This window comes from Trachypithecus francoisi, unplaced genomic scaffold (assembly GCF_009764315.1).
Source record: "Trachypithecus francoisi isolate TF-2019V2 unplaced genomic scaffold, Tfra_2.0 Lachesis_group10, whole genome shotgun sequence".
Lineage (NCBI taxonomy): Eukaryota > Metazoa > Chordata > Mammalia > Primates > Cercopithecidae > Trachypithecus > Trachypithecus francoisi.
In genome coordinates, this window is record NW_022681455.1 from 22,385,916 (window position 1) to 22,403,519 (window position 17,604).

General features: G+C 37.3%; 1 long non-coding RNA gene across 1 annotated transcript in view; it reads left to right on the forward strand.

The window, feature by feature from the left end:
- Window positions 1-14,142, forward strand: part of LOC117086790 — a 466,047-nt gene extending 451,905 nt beyond the window's left edge. The window contains exon 11 of the long non-coding RNA XR_004438576.1: window positions 13,975-14,142. This is a non-coding gene — a long non-coding RNA (uncharacterized LOC117086790). The remainder of the gene's footprint in view (window positions 1-13,974) is intronic.
- Window positions 14,143-17,604: the final 3,462 nt, after the last annotated feature.

The window sequence follows — 17,604 nt, forward strand, 5'->3', positions numbered from 1 at the left end:
GATTTCACATTCCACCTATTCTGTGTACTTAGTATTATTGTCAGTGAGTGAAAGACAACACTATGTTTTCCTCCTCCACTGGGTTATTAAAGATAAAACCAATTGTATATTTGAAGTGTTTGGTGCCATCAGAATCAAGTTGTATATAAATTACAGTGGTATTATTTTTCTAATGCATAACTAATTCTTAGATATTGTTAAAGCCCCTTATGACTGATTCTTTGAGATGATTTAAGTATAAGACTTAGTTAAATATAAAGTTTAAAATTAACATTGGTGACAGTGTTTCTTGTTGTCAAGTGCAAATAGTGGTCAGTGACAACTTCCTTATGAAGTCAAGTTTACATAATGATACAATATAAAAAGCAAAGGATAAATTGCTGTGTTTGATGCACATTTTGGATGTAGTACCATTTTCTTCTTTTTTTCCTCAGAATAATCAAGGGCGAATGTGAATCCTGTGTTATGTGTTTCTACTTTTTTGATGGTGATTAGTGACTTTTAAGGAAATGAAAGAATGAGGGCAGCAAGGCCATTTTATGTAACATTGAAGTTAAATTGCTCTTTAAAAAAAAAAGGAGGTATGGGGCATATGATAAACTGTAAGATTTTCCATATGCTTATGATATCCTTCTGACCCTGAATTGGATCAAATTATTTAAATATGGCTCAGATAAGAAGCACATTGCAGTTCAGATGAAAGGGTATCCTAATGGAAACTTTCCAAATATTTACTATTCTTGTTTGCCTCTTGAAATGGTGGACATAAAAATAGCAAGTCTCTGAATATATGTTATTATTTGTGAAATGATGAGCTATTTAGACATTATGTTATATGACCATGAGACTTTAAAAAATACTTACCTGATTAATCTCTAATTTATTGTATCACATGACCTCAATATTTTACAGTTTTCAAAATTGAGATATAATTGGCACTTGGTAAAATGCACAGATCTTAAACATAAAATTCAGTGAATTTTCACATGAAGTCCATACACTTTTTACATATGTTACCCCGATCAAGATATAAAACATTTCTGTCATTCCTGAAATTTTTTCTTGTACCCTTTTCCTTTCAGTAGCTCCCATCCTCCAACTAGAGTTAGTCACACCTTTGTCAGATTAGTTGCCTGTTCCTCAGGTGCATGTATATATGTGGTAGCAAACAGTGTGCACTCTTGCATAATGTTTTCAAGATTCATGCATGTGTTGTATTTTCATCCATGTGTTGTGTGTTATTTCATTTCTATTGTTGGAGAATATTCAATTGTATCAATATTCCCCAGTTTCATTCTTCATTTTTCTCTTGCTGGACTTTTGACTCACCTTCATTTTTGAGCTATCATGAATAAAGCCACTTAGGACAGTCTGTATGTCTTTTTGTGGAGACAGTTCTCATTTTTTACATGAGATAATAAATTTATTATAAATTGATATGTAAATTTGCCTATTTGGATTTCTATTTCATGTCAACTTTTAGAATCTAATTTGCTATAAAAAACGGTCCCAAAAGGTAAAAGTTACACTAAAAAATCTAACGTTATTTGAAACATTATTCTCCCTTATTTAAAATATGGATTATCCATATTTGATTCTCCTGTGTAAACTGCAAGGAAAAATTAAATTTTATAAAGCTGTAAAAAGCATATGAAAATTAAAACACTACACACATGACATTCTCACTTTTTCCAAACAACTGATGTGACCATTTCTCCCTTCAAGGGCCAGCCACATGACTCATATCCTTTCTCCACCATGCTATTTTACTACACTATGATAAGCAGTGTATTCGCCCATCTCCCCATGAGACTGTAAGCTCCCTGGAGACAAAGACCATCTGTGTCTTTTCTTTTTATCCCTGACTTCTAGCGCTTTGCCTGGTACATGGTAGGTACACATTATATGTTGAATGAACCGAACAACTGCCTTTTGTCTAGGGTATATATTTGCTTTGCAAAAGTTGCTTTTACTATGGAAACACAACATACACTTAGCTTTAGCTCAAGAATTTACTATTCCTTTTATGTCTTAAGGCTTTTGTTTAATACATGAGCTGACTTATCCTAGTTTCCTGTTCATGTAAAGTATGCTTCTGATGAAAATACACACTACTGGAAACTTATAAAGGGTTTCTGTTTTATTAGTTTAATAACATTGTTAAAATTTATGGATGTGTCATTGAGAAAAAATAACTTCAAGTGAGGACAACACACACACACATCTTTAACTGATTTTTTCTTCAAGAGTATATAGTACTTAGCACACTGTATACTTAGTGCATAGAATATAAACATCACTTTGCTTATTTTTATTGTTGGCAAAAGGTACAATATCTGTTTTACACAATTAAAAGACCTTGGAATTATGCATGATTTTTATTACTACTGGGATTTCCATGTTGGATCAAAGGTCATCATTCTAATCGTCTCAGATTCCCTTTTTTTCCTTCTAATTGATCATTGCAATGCCCATCTGTCTGTGGCTCATGGTATAACCTTTTTTGATAGGGGCAGAGCGGCAGATGGACAGCAGATGGGAGTTTTGCCCTGCCTCGTGGTTCAGATCTTGGCCCAGGCACGAACTGTCAGAGACTGTCAGTTTGTCGTCTCAGCCTGTGGTCTCCAGTGCTGTGTTTGGCATCTCAGCCATGGGTCTGAATGGATGCCAAGCTGGACCAGCTATTTGTCATTGTGACTAGTTAATGTTAATGACTAACATTAAGGGTGGGAGCACCTAGTGAGTGTGTCAGATAACCTGGTAGAATTGCGCTTTCTACTGTGAGCAGGATCCCCAAGACCCCCAGAGTCAGCTCATTCTCAGGAGAGAAGTTACAGAATTGGAAACATGTAGGTGTCTTATAGGTATTTACCTACTTTGAAAACAACACAATTTCCCCAAAGTTCTCCTTTCTATACAAAATCACATGAGGACGTGAGTGAAAAGTAGAGGTAGATAGACAGTGGCTTGTGTTTTTGTCTAATTGTTGGACAGTTGTCATCTTCTGGAATTCCTAAGGGTACTGCGTGATTCAAACTTTGACTATTGAAAACATTTTGAATGCAGTAACTATGACTGCTTCTGCCATCACATTAAAATACAGTTCCTGAGATTGCTGGTCTTTTCAAAAGGAAAGAACAAGGTCTTTAAAAAAATTTATTCTGAACTATCAGCACACTCTTTTAATTTTTTTCTTTATTTTTTTATGTGTGCATGAATTTGCTGCTTTATAAGTGACTCTTTTCATTTCAGTAGAAACCTGATTGGAGTAAACAGACAAGGCTGGGTGAAGTCTCCTAATGGAGGGTAAGCTTTGGCAGTGACCATGAATAAAAGGCAATAATGAGTCTGAGTGGATGCTGAGCTCTGTGTTTTTTTCTTATTTATTTAGTTTCTTTAGACTTAGAGCTCCACAGAGATCATATTGTGCCATTCCCTTAGCTGAGCTGAGTCCCAATTTTGATGAATAACACAAGAGAGTTTATATAAGGAATATGTGCCCACAGATCTCTAAATAAATGTCCACAATAAGTACAGAAAACTGTCCCACTCTCTACCAGGGCCATCAGTAACTTCTCACCCAGTTGTAGAGATGTTTAGAATACTCCATTTCTTTCTTGTCCTCTGAACTAAATCGAAATATTATGTCCTGATGGTTAATAGTATTTCGATTCATACAATATAGGTACATGATGACCTTATTAGACAGTGTATTAATATGAATTGTCCACATCTGAATATTTTCTTGTATTCTGGGAGTCAGAGGTTGCTCCTACATGTTTGTAATGAATTATGCTGCTCAATGTTGTTCAAATTATATGAACAACATTGGATTGTTATACTCAAATAAATTATGTTTTCATTCGCTCCAGATATTCTCTCAATTTGATTTAGATATCTGCAGTGTTGACCACCACAAGGCGCTTTAAAATCTAGATTATAACAGATGGCTAGATAATTGTTTACTTAAACCTTGAGTAACCCCCACATTATAAAATGAATATAGATTTTATTCCATATTCCATCAGGTATTCTTTTATCTCTTCAGTTTTCTTCTTTCATAATTGAATATATTTAACAATTGTAAAACTGTGCTTCAATCCTCAGGTAAGATAGTGTGTGTATGTATTTGTCTGCTTATGTTTGTAATTACTGTTCAATTTATATATATCTGACAGGTGACCAAGGTGCTTGTATTTTGGAATCTTGGCATTATATCTGTGGCTTCCTTGAGACCAACTCATTTACTCTTTCCTTTTAAAGGAATCTTGAAATGGAAAAAAAAAAAATCTTATTACAGTGCTACTCAGGATGGCCTAAAGGACTGTGTTACACCCCTGCTAGCTACTAATGTACTTTAACTTGGATCTTGCTAACATGATTTCAGGTGAGGTGTGGACAGGATCTAATTAGTTATAAATCTGTAAATGCTTGAACAGAGGCTAGCTTGAAATTCTCCATCTGACTGATACTGCTGTAATACTGTAATCCCAGAAAGCTGTCTTAAATGAATTTCCATTAGCCATGGAGTTAAGGAAAAGTCATGAACTTGAGGAAATGAAGCAATGTCTGTGACTTAGCCAGTTAGATAGAAGCTTTGCTTTGCCAGTACGCTATCTGCTTCCCCGTAGTCTTATTCTTGCTTTGGGGTGGCGGTTCTTAGATTACAACCACAATGAGCTGTGCTACATAAATGTTGAAGCTATCTCACCCTGAACGTCTTCTATAAATAGCTAATTTCTTGTGTTTCATCATCCTTTAGATTGTATAGTACTTATGGATTATAAAGAGTTTCACTCCACTTTGTCTCTTACGATTTTTTAAACCCCCCATTAGGCAAGCAAAGAAGAAACCTAAATAACCAAGAAAACAAATCAAAGCTCAGCATCCAGTTATATTAATTATTGCCTTTTATTCATACTCATTGCTATTGGATATAGAATGGCAAATAAGAAAAAACGTCTTCACCTTCAAGAAGCTTACATTCTGATAAGGCAGGCTGTAAATAGAAGAGCAAATACTAGAACATCAGATCTAAATAAGTGCTATGACAAAGAATAAGGCTAACATGTCAGAAATGAGGGAGAGGAAGGTGAAATTTCATGTAGGGTGGTCAGAGACAGCCCATATGTGTGTGTGTATATATATATATATATATTTACAGATTGACAGGTTGTGAATCGCACAAATCTTAAGCATGCAGATGTGTGTGTGTGTGTGTGTGTATATATATATATATATATAAACACATTCACATTGATATAACCTGTACCTCCATCAATATATACAATATTTCTTTTTTCTTTCTTTCTTTTTTTTTTTTTTGAGACAGGGTCTCACTCTGTCACCCAGGCTGGTATGCAGTTACATAATCATGGCTCACTGTAGCCTCGATCTCTCACCTCAGCCTCCTGAGTGCCACCACACCTGGCTAATTTTTGTATTTTTTGTAGAGACAGGGTCTCCCCATGTTGTCTAGGCTGGTCTTGAACTGGGCTCAATCGGTCCTCCTGCTTTAGCCTCCCACAGTTTTGGAATTACAGGCGTGCACCACTGCTCCCAGCCTATATAGAATATTTCTATAAAATATAAAGATTATAAAATATAAAGACATAAATATAAAGATTATAAAACATAAAGATTGCTCCTGCACTTTTCTCCCCCATTGCCCCCAAGGGGAACACTGTTCTGATTCTTTCTTCATAGATGGCTTTTGCCTGTTCTGGAATCACAGAGTATACACTCTGTTGTGGATGGATTCCTTTGTTCCTCTTGAGGGTTTTGGTGTGTACCCATGTTATTGCTCTATTGTGATCATTCCTTTTTATTGTGTCCTGTTGTCTGGATATACCACAATTTGTTTATCCATTCACCTGATGAAGAATATTTGGATTTCTTTTGGTGTTTGTCCATTGTAAATAAAGCTGTTAGGAACCTGTTTACACCACATTTTTTATGCGTCTGTACCTACATTTCTTTGGGGTAAATACCAAAGGGCAGGTGGTTAACTTTATAAGAAAATTCCATACCGGTTATTAAAGAGGTTTTACCATTTTACTCTCCCACCAGCAATGTAGGAGAGTTCTGTTTTTTCATATCCTCTTCGACATTTGGCGTCATCAATCTGTTAAATTTCAGCCATGTGAGTGGGTGTAGGGTGGTTTCTCATGTGGTTTTGATTTGCATTTCCATAATGACTAATGATGGTGAACACTATTTCATGTGCTTTTTGGTTATTCATAAAGATTTCTTTGTGAAGTGCCTGTTCAGGTCTTTTGCCCGTATTTTAAATTGCATTGTCTTTTTATTATTGAGTTGTAGGAGTTAGAAGTCCTTTGTCGGATATATATACTGTGAATATTTTCTCCTAGTTGGTAGCATTAACCACTTATTTTCCGTATGGTGTCTTTCTTTTCTTTTCTTTCTTTCTTTTTTTTTTTTTTTGAGACAGAGTCTTGATCTCTCACCCAGGCTGGAGTGCAGTGGCATGATCTTGGCTCACTGCAACCTCCGCCTCCCGGGTTGAAGCAGTTTTCCCACCTCAGCCTCCCGAGTAGCTGGGACTACAGGTGTGTGCCATCACACCTGGCTAATTTTTGTATTTTTAGTAGAGACGAGGTTTCACCACATTGGTCAGACTGCTCTTGAACTCCTGACCTCAAGTGATCCGCCCGTCTCGGCCTCCCAAAGTGCTGGGATTACCGGCATGAGCCACTGCGCCTGGCTTCCTTATGGTGTCTTTCAAAGATCAAATGTTTTAATTTTGATGAAATCCATTTATATGTTTTTTTCTATTATTTTTAATGTTTTCTTATGCTAAGATGTTTGTCTTTCCCAAGATCATAAAGATACTCTTTTATGTTTTCCTTCAAAAGGTTTATTGTCTTATGTTTATGTTAAGATCTATAATCTAGGATACAGAAGTACTTTGGGGCTTTGGTTGAAAAAATCAAGATTTGGGGCATCCAATTAGGATGTAGAAAGCTGAAAAAAGAATATTTCCACCTTTACAAGAACAACAAAATAGCAGAAAATTTGCAAATACATGCTGTTCTTGAACCTATGAGAGAACTGAGGTCTCAGAGAAACCAACTAAAACTTAAAATCCAAGGAGTGACAAGTATGTCTCAGGAGAGATAAGGGGCTAGCCCCTTATCTGGAGCAGATGCCTAGGACACTGGTAAGAAGAATTCCACTAAAATGTTTAACAAATTGATAAAGGCCAAGATTGAGCTAGTTAAAGCAACTAAAACCCCTGGGGACTGCAGACACAAGGGAGATTTGCACTTCTTGGCAGGTTCTTCACTGATGTTCAGGATATGCATAAAAAGGACAGGGCAAGAGTAAAAAAAAAAAAAAAAAAAAAAAAAAAAAATTCCCTTGTGCAAGCCTGAGAGGGTGTTCAGGGGAGGGCATAAAGACCCGCCTTTATCACTTTCCCCTCTCTCTCCTACAGAATGAAAGCCTTAAATTTCATGGGGAAAAGCAACAAACCCTGTTGTCCTTAGGGAACTGGCAAAAACTTTCTGCAGCTGAAGGGAGGTACAGAAAAATCTCTGTTCCCCTGGGATGAGGCAGGAACACATCTTAGGCCCAGACCTATAGATGGGGGAGGAGCAGGAACCAAAGGAAAGCCCTACCTTCAAGACCCAGGACTCATTGTCTGCCCAGTTAATCATTGCAACAGAGAACACCTCCTACACACATCACCTAGCCAACAAGTGACAAGTGGCTATACCAGGATGATTCCCAGGTTGCAAATGGAAAACTAAGAACAGGGAATTAAATAGGTTACCCAAAGTCCCACAGCCAGTAAATCGAAAAACAGATTTGAACCCAGATAGTCTGGTGCCAAAGTCCCCATAACCACCATGCAATATTGCAGAGGTAAGAGAGTAGGGACTTGGAGGCAATGAGGCAAATCAGAAGAGTGACTATCCTGGAATGAACAGAAGTGGCCAACAGACCATGTGGTTTTAGGAAAGAGGATGCAATTGACAAGATCAAATTTAGCAGAGCTGTTGAAACAGGTGAGAAAGGAAAAGTGTCCATTGGATTTAGCAATGTAGGGGATTTTGTTCAACTTTTAACAGTAAGCCATTTTACTATAATTGTGAAGATTGGAACCAGAATTCACTGGATTCAGAAATGAATATAGAATGATGAAGATGAGTTAGTAAAAATAGCCCACTTTCACCAAAAGTTTGGATAGGACGAGGAGTTGGAGCATAGGTATGGAGTGACATGCAAAGAGGAGTGGTTTTTAAAGATAAAAGTGGACCGGGTGTGATGGCTCACTCCTGTAATCCCAGCACTTCGGGAGGCTGAGGCGGGTGGATCACCTGGGGTCAGGAGTTCAAGACTAGCTTGGCCAACATGGTGAAACCCCATCTCTACTAAAAATGCAAAACTTAGCTGGGTGTGGTGATGCGCCTGTAGTCTCAGCTACTCGGGAGACTGAGGTAGGAGAATCACTTGAACCTGGGAGGCAGAGGTTGCAGTGAGTCGAGATCGTACTACTGCATTCCAGCCTGGGCAACAGAGCAAGACCCCATCTCAAAAAAAAAAAAAGATAAAAGTGTTTTGGGCTTGCTTATGAGACAGGGTGACAAAGCCAGTAGGATGAGAAAGTTTGTCCTCACAAGAAAGAAGAGTAAATTGAGTACAATGTAGTTGGTAATAGTTTATAAAATAGAGTATAGGCATAAGGAGGTTTGTTGATTTATCTGGGGTATGTTTTGTGGCAGTTTTCTGAGTGTACAAACACCCTTACTTTTTTTTTTTTAGCTTCTTATAGTATTATTTTAAGAGATATCTAATTTGCTCAATTTCAGTATACTCCTTATGTGAGCTAAGTTTTTATCTATACTTAAAGACACATGTGAATTTCACATACTTCTTGTGTAAATTTTTTTGAGTGAGCTAGCCAGGAAAAAGTTATTTCATCTTTGCTGCTGTGTGTTGATATGCATTCTGTCAGAATACAGCTTTCTGGTAATGCTGCAATAAACTGTCACTCTAATGTGGTAACATGTAATAGATACAATAACTCAATCATTCCATATTACTTGACATAATAAAGAAAATGGCTTGAAAAACACAGCCTAAAGAACAAGGTTGAAACTCTAGTTAGCACAGGTTTTAGGCTTTCTACTATTGTAGGCGATACCTTCGGAGTTGATAGCTTTGGAGGCAAGGACCGTGAAGACTTTCATGTCTTTATCACCGTTGCCTAAAATGGTGGATGCCTCAGAATGTCAAAGGTATGGGAAAAGAGGATACATTCGTTTAGGTTTATTATCAATATTTTAAAGCACATGGCTATTTTAAATTATTTAATCCTGTGTGTGACAATTAGTCGAACCTCCAGAAGTCCTGGAATTTCAACTACAGCCATGAAGTTTCAGCTGACTTGAGAGATTTAGTTTGATGGCCAATTACTATGGGCAACCTAGAAGGCATTGCACCCGGCAGAAGCACTGGAAACATCCTTTCCTTATGCTTCTAAAACTTGAGAGGGTATCGTCAGCTCCAGTCCCATAGTATCCATCTTATTCTCAATATTCACTCTCTCCACTGATACAAGTGTAGTACTTTTGTTATTTTTAAAAATGCATTGGTTTTTACTCCAAACAGGAGATGGTTTTATTTATACCAATATCTTAAATATTAAAACATATTAAGGAAAAAATTAAAAGTTTACATTTGGAAATTGAGTTGACATTGGGAACTTTAGGTTAACTGTCACAGTGGGTCACAGGAAAGAACTTGGCCAAATTTGTCAACCATATTTGGCCTAGTTTTCTGCATATGTTTGCCAGATGCAACAGCCAGTTTATTGCTGGAGGGCACAAAAATCTGGAGGAAAGGCTTGGCACTTGTGCTGTTTAACCCACTGGGGGGTCTTATTTTTGCTGAGATTTTTGCCTACAGAGATCTGATTGTACAATAGAGAATGAATGGGAGAATGAGGCTTCTCTTTGCTTTCCATAAACTAGAGATTTATAGAATGCTCGTGTCAAGCATTTTTGGGAACACAGTTGCAAAAAGAAAAAGGAAGATTAAAAATGTTTTCTGTACTGTGAAGAATACAGTTCTAGGTGTGAATGGTCAGGCAAATGAGCCAATTAACAAACATGTACTCTTTATTAAGGGGGCTCTCAATTTCCCGGAAAGTTATCACTCAAAATGGGAAGCATGAATATATATATTTTTTTATAAAATTAGCCTGATACATAAAAGCATTTCAGAATTTTTGACAAATCAATCATATAATTAGAGGTTATATATTTATAGCTGATTCAAATCCCAAAATGAATAGAGATGTCAAAGCCTTGAGCATATTGAACATTTACACATGAATAAGCAAGATGGCAGAAACTGTTTTCAGGCAGACCTTTTTTTTTTTTTTTTTTTTGCCTTTATATGTTTTTGGTGGTTCTTCAACTTGCAATTTCCATATAATATTTTTTCATGTTTACATTAGCATGTAATTAGCATACATATGATTCCATAGTGGGATATGTAAATACTCCCTACTCCCCAAATAGGTCAAATGACTGTGGGTTTTTATTTTGTTTAATACTATACTTCTAGACTATTTGTTATTTAGACAGTAATTGTATTTTTTTCTTTTTAATTATTAGTTTGAGTCATGTGGCAGCTTATTAAAGTCCCGTTTTTAAGTCAAAGACGTTAATGTTTCAGGGCAGGTGTTTGAGTTTCAGAATTTGGAGGAATAGAATTGAACACATTTATATTATTTTTCCCTTTCACCACACTTAGTATTCGAAGACTGTAGTCACTCTTTAACTATCAAATTTTTTTTCCATTATTTTCATAAAACCTTCATACAACTACACACCTAAATACTATCTCAAAGTCATAACTTACTTCTGGAGGTAGTCTCTCTGTAACTGTTCACCTAAATACTATCTCAAAGTCAACTTACTTCTGGAGGTAGTCTCTCTGTAACTTCTCAGATCCCTGGGAAATATCTGGGAAATGTTTGAGGCAAATATTTCAATGAAGTTTACCAAATTTCTTTTAATGCTGTGTATGTGTATATATATGTGTTGAGTGAAAAAGAGAGAGAAGCACACTATAGAGAATGTATTTCAATGATTAAAACATGCAGAGAATAAACCAGTTAAAGTATCATTTAATTGGACATCTTATCTTTCACCTAACACAGATGTATAAGGATTATGAGTAAAGTTATACATCTTTTATGTGTGTGTATATATGTATATATGTATGTATATTTATATATGTGTGTGTGTACATATATATGTTTATATCCAAAGGCCTCTGACACAGGCGTGTGCATGTATACACACACACACACACACACACACAAATACATGCCTTTGCATTTCCTTTTTTGTTTTTGAGACGGATTCTCACTCAATCACCCAGGCTGGAGTACAGTGGCGCGATGTCAGCTCACTGCAACCTCCGCCTCCTGGGTTCAAGCGATTCTCCTGCCTCAGTAGACTACAGGCGCCCACCACCATGCCTGGATAATTTTTGTGTTTTTAGTAGAGAGGAGGTTTCACCATGTTCGCCAGGCTTGTCTCTAACTCCTGACCTCAAGTGATCTGCCCGCCTTGGCCTCCCAAAGTGCTGAGATTACAGGCGTGAGCCACTGCGCCCAGCCTGCATTTTATTTCTGGTTAGCTCAGGTCAGTGAGTCATTACTGCTGGGTACAGATGTGAAGTGCTGATGATTTCTCTAACACTGCTGTGGGAACAAATGGGGCTAACTGTGGCTGCTCCAGAGAGGTACACTTTGTAGGGCACTGAGACTGTTGAAAAAGAAAATGACCAGTGATACATGTGTAGGGAGCTGGGGTGGGTGGCCCTCGTCACTTCCATGTCACTATATACCCTATATTTCTATCTTTCCCTTGGTGATTTGCAGATTTATTGATACAAATATTTTCAACTAAGTAATTCTTCACATCCTAACATGTGTAATGAAATTCCTACTTGTAGAGTTACTGTGTAATCTTAGTAACCATTGGAAGCATGGAAAAAATTGATTTGGAAACCCTGAAAGCCCTATGGTAATAAAAATCATACAGCACTTAACTTGCCTGGTGTATTGTAATTACATTTGTCTGTCTTCCCCCACCCCCATACTGTGATTTCATTAAAAGCAGGGACAAATTTTAAATTTCCAGATTTTAAATTTCACAGTTTCTTATAACAGAAGTATTCAATAAAGGGTAGTTGAATGAAGAAAATGGTGAATGAAGTTTAATGAAACATCAGGATCTCTCTATTTTGTTATCTTTACCAAAATCATTATATTTTTTTGCTTAGGTAAGTGGCAGAAATTTATATTTCTTTTTTTGTGTTTACTGAGGCTGTCAAAGAACTATGATATTCGTAATGAAAAGAACACTGGAATGATAATATCAATACCTGGGTTTAAATGTTGGTGTCACCTCCTAGAGCCTTCATTTCTTCATCTGTAAAATGGGCTAATATCTACCCCACGTAAGTGTTATTTCAGTTATATTTCTTTCTTTCTTTCTTCGGGAAACTCTTGAAAATCTCCCATAATCCTAAACTGCCTAGCTAATATAGTAAGGATACAATTTTGAAACATTTCCTGATGCTTTAAAAAAAAACCCTGTAAATCTTGCTCTGCAGGTGCCATGCTCATGGATGAGGGACTGAGAGCCTCTATTGCTTTAGGAGTAGGGCAGGGACAGCCTACAGTCCAGAACACATGTGCCCTGGCAGCCGTCAGAGAAGTTTATATAAAAACCAGGATTTGCAGAAAATTCTAAAGCGTACATTTAAATATGAAGAAGAAACCCTGAGGATCTGAGACAGGATCTTATGTAAAGTAAGATGCAACCACATAGGAAAGGAGGACCCTTCCAGTGGGGCAAAGTGATGCTTGAGGAGAGATTGAGGATGGGGATCAAGAACAAGGCGATTAAAAACAACACAAAACACTTGGGAAGGCTGAGGAGGGAGAAGCAGAGGAGGCTGTATCTCCCTGATCCTCTGGAACCCTGGGGGAGTGCCTTTTGAGGATTTCCAAACCACTCTGGCACAGGTAGTGGAGTTGAAAAGTGGCCTGTTGAAGAAAAGACCATTCTACTCACGTCTTTTCCAGGTACCTCATGTCTTAAAATTGAGCCAGATGTTCTGGAGGGACAGATGTTGTGACCTTATAAGTAGGCATCAGCACACCTTGCCGGGTCCCAGTAGCTCAAAGCAAGGAAATCGGTGGCAGAGATTACAGGGTGCCCCTCTCCAAGCTGGGGTCACAGCTGAGTCTGAGTGTCAGATAGAGCTGAGATGAGGAGTCTAGTCAGTTGGGGGAGATGGCCAGAAGCAGGCATTGTTTGGTGCCTGTGACCAGAGGACTATCCCAGGCACATCAGAAACAGTTACAGTTAAGTTAGAAGCCAGTAACCACCAGCGACCAGGCAAGATTAGCCATGCCTTACTCAGACTTTAGCAGCCCACCCAAGAAGGGCAGTAATGAGAGCAGATGTTCTTTTGCCACCACAGCGTTACTTACACTTCCTCTGAGGAGGTGCTAGCATGCCAGAAGGAGGGGGAAGAGAGACAACAACCCGAAAGACTGAAAATCTGCCCCAAATTGACTATTTTGCAGAGAACCCGAGTGATACCAAATGAACCAGATTAAAATGTTTGTTTTGTTTTGCATTTTTATCACCAAGGGAGAATGGAGACTTGTGAGCAATGTGAAGTCAGTTATGTGATGGAAAACGCAGTTTTTTTAAAAAATTATTTTTTGTACATCTGTATTATAATGAATACATTTCCAATCTCTCTTTTTAACTTGCAGATGTATAGTGTTCTCATTTATAATGTATATGTTTGGAGCATCTTATGGTGTACAGAATGCTTTCCCATACGCCCTCTCATCCGTTCCTTACCGTAACACAATGAGGTAATGTCAGTATTATTATGCTTATGTTTCAGGAAGTTGAAGATTTGTCCAAGAGCAGACAGCTGAAGAGAGAGAGAAAGAAGAGAGAACAGCTTACAGCTCAGGTCCTCTCTCCATGCTTAGGAACCACTACAAATGCTATGGTCTTGAGTCTCATTTTGTTTCCCTCTGGAAACCACACGTGCACTTTGTTTGCCACAGTCTGGGTATGGTTATTTTGTTAGTTCTTACACATGTATTTTGAAATTTAATGATGTAGTGCCATAAAGCTTTATCAGGATGTATTTAAAATGAAAATAGTCTCTTGTTATCTAGCATGCAACGGATTCTTTCAATTTGGTTGGGTTAGTCAGAATCTTACCAGAAGTCTGTCCAGGTGATATAGTTGAGAGCATCAAAACCAACCAAAATAAAACAAAAACAATAGCCCATGGCAAATTCATTCTGATCATTTCACCTCCTAGAGAAAAGCTGGGAAACAAAGGTGAGTCAATATTTTATAAATTCAGGGTCAACACCGTATGCAATGTCAATAATGTATGAGTTCCAAAGGATTTGTGTCACTATTACATTAGAAATGATCCACTTTTATTTGATGTGTAGTAGATCTGGCCATATAATGGCCAATAAATAAATAAGTAAATAAATAAGTAAATAAATAAATAAGTCTCCCACACCAGAATACAAAGGATAGAGAGCAAACATATTTCGTACGATAATTGCAAACCACTTATGGGCTTCAGTACAAAGTAATAGAGACCATCTCTTCTCTTTGGCTTTTCATTCGTTTTTAGCATTAGCGAATTTATGGCCTGTGCTCTTGACCTTGAGCCCTAAGAAGTGTGTGTCTTTGCCATGCTTCCATGGCTACATTTTAGGAGAGTGAGTGTGCATTACATATCCATAATCCAGATCTTAGATAGTAGAGGGGTGCCGTTGTAATTTGTGGGGAGAGGCTGTAATTTGGTGCTCAGGGATTACCTCCTTTGTATATGTTTGCCCATTGCATGCTACCATTTATTGTAAGCTTTTAATTCATGATCTTCATTCTAGTTGAATCTGTGGAGCTATTGGTCATGAGTACAGAAATAGATCTATAGGGTTTTCTTGAATGGCATTTTTCATTGCTAATGTGTTTTGTGACCAGCCAGGTTTATAGATAAATCCAGTTTTTCTGTTTCTCTGAGAGGTATGCATCAAAGCAGTTTTTTCCTCTTAGGAATTTTAATTTCCCTTCAGGGTTCAGTGGACCATTTAGTACCTCCATTATCTCATAACTTATTCTTACTATTTAAATGACTTTTTGTTTTTAGGATGTTAAAACAGCATGTTGGTCCTTTTACATAACTTTTATTTTCAAAGTCAGACCAAACAAACCACCAGAGTGCTGTAAATTTGCGCCTTACATTTGTTTGGGATTCTTTTTATATTCATATTTTTAGAGTCTTCATATGCAAGCAGAAATTTTCCATCCCCTCTCCACTGATCACCATTGAGGACAGGGCATGAGATGGGCAAACCCATGCTTTTGTGTGCCTGTAATGGCTAGCCTCTTTGTTACACACTTTATATTGGTCATTATCTGATAGAATTCCAACAAATGAAAACATGCCCAAGTTAAAGAAATTAAATCTCCTTATCCATCACCTTAGAAAAATGACAACACAGCATGTATATAATTTAAAATGACTTGTTTGAATATTTATTGCTAGATTGGGAGAACATTTCTACTGATAAGAAGCTCCTTTGATTTATCAAAGTTTTCCATATTATTTGTTAATTAACTCCATGTCCTTAATATCCACAGCTCATTTTTCCTATGATAATGACTCCATTGTGCAACATATAAATATAATGAAAAATATCCCTACCTGTATTAAAAATTGAGAAACCTCAATTTAATTCACACACATTGTATTTTGTAGTCAACTCAGGACTGTAGTTATATAACTTGAGTTATTATTGCTGGAGCAACAAGATAAGAGAGGCACTGAAACACTGCAAAAGAGAATGCAGTGGACCAGGGTGGTAATGTTGTCCTTGTAACAAGCCTCCTCCTGCCATTGCTGTTAGATGAAGGTTTTCTTTTTCTTTTTTAAGTATTATATAATTATATGCAATTATTTTTGTCCTTTGGTTTTCGTATTATCTTTTTCCTCCTCTTTTTGATATGAAAATGACATTAACTGGAAAATATAAACCAATAAGATTTGAGCTATTTAATATGTTAAAAGATAATCTGCCAGGTTTCAAGTTATTTCCTCATTTGAATCTAGCATGCAGCACTTACTGATATGAATTCTCTAACTCATGTCTATTTAAAAGTATTGTGTACACATTTCAGCAAATTTTGGCAAAAGGGCGTCCTCTGATGGGGAAGTGACTGTTCCTTTCTTTTGCCATTTCCCAGTCTTAAACCCTTGTTTTTACATCAAGCTCCTTTGTTAAGGATTCAACATAAAAGTCTTTGATACTATTGAGTCCATCTCTGACTCATTATTAGCCAACACTCTGTGTCTGGCTGCCAACTTTTCCGTAAGTGGTAAGGTCAGCCTCATACAGTATTGCACAGCCTTTCCCATTCCTTTGGCGTCAGTGAGAATCAAATGATTCAACAGTGAAAAGCAAACTCTTGGACTGGAATAGCAAGATGACCCATCTCTAAACAAAGCAAACTGATGTTCAGACTAGATAGGATTCTCTCATGCTTAACATGCATCTTACTGGTTCTTTATGAAGAGCTTTCTCTTGGTAAGAGTACTTTTTAATATTTGTCTTTACCACAGGTAATCAGCATCTGTAATTCATGATTTCTCTCCTTAGTTAACAAGGCTATGGGATATTTGAAAGCAACTTAGGATCAGCATGATATAGTGGAGAAGGTGTTGAGTCAATAGATATGTGTACCATCTGGGTGCTCATTGAGAGGCCTGTTTCCTTCTCTTAGTCTATAACTTCATCTGTAAAATGGAAATAATCTTATCTGCTTCACAAGGTTGATGCAAAAGTGAATATGTATAAAATGACTTGGTAAAATGTAAAACCCTATTCATATTTAAGGGACTGCTATCCTTTTAAGAAACAGAAGTGTTTGCTGTCATCATTTGAGAGAAGTTGGGAATACTGGAACCTTTTAAAAATTGCAGCATAATGTCTTGGAGTGATTTGTTAAATATTGACTTAAACTAGTAGGATTTTCCTGTTTTCTTTTTCTTTTTTTGAGACAAGTTCTTGCTCTATCATGCAGGCTGGTATGCAGTGGTGTTGGTGTGATAAGGGTCAGTGCAGTCTCAACCTCCTGGGCTCAAGTGATCCTCCCGCCTCAGCCTTTTGAGTAGCTGGGACCACAGGGGTGTGCCACTGTACCTGGCTAATTTTTGTAGTTTTTGTAGAGCTGGAGTCTCACCATGTTGCTCAGGCTGGTCTCAAACTCCTGGGTTCAAGTGATCCTCCTGCCTTGGCTTCTCAAGGTGTTAGGATTACAGGCATGAGCCACCGTGCCCAGCCAACTAATGGAAGTTTCAGTAGTCAAAGTGCAGCATTATCCTTAATCTTTGGCTCTGTAAGGGTATCATGGTATATTGGAAAATCTCTGTTTAACCACAAAATTTAAAATGAAACTGGATTTGAGTTAGCTAGTACTCTTTCAGTAAATTGTGTGT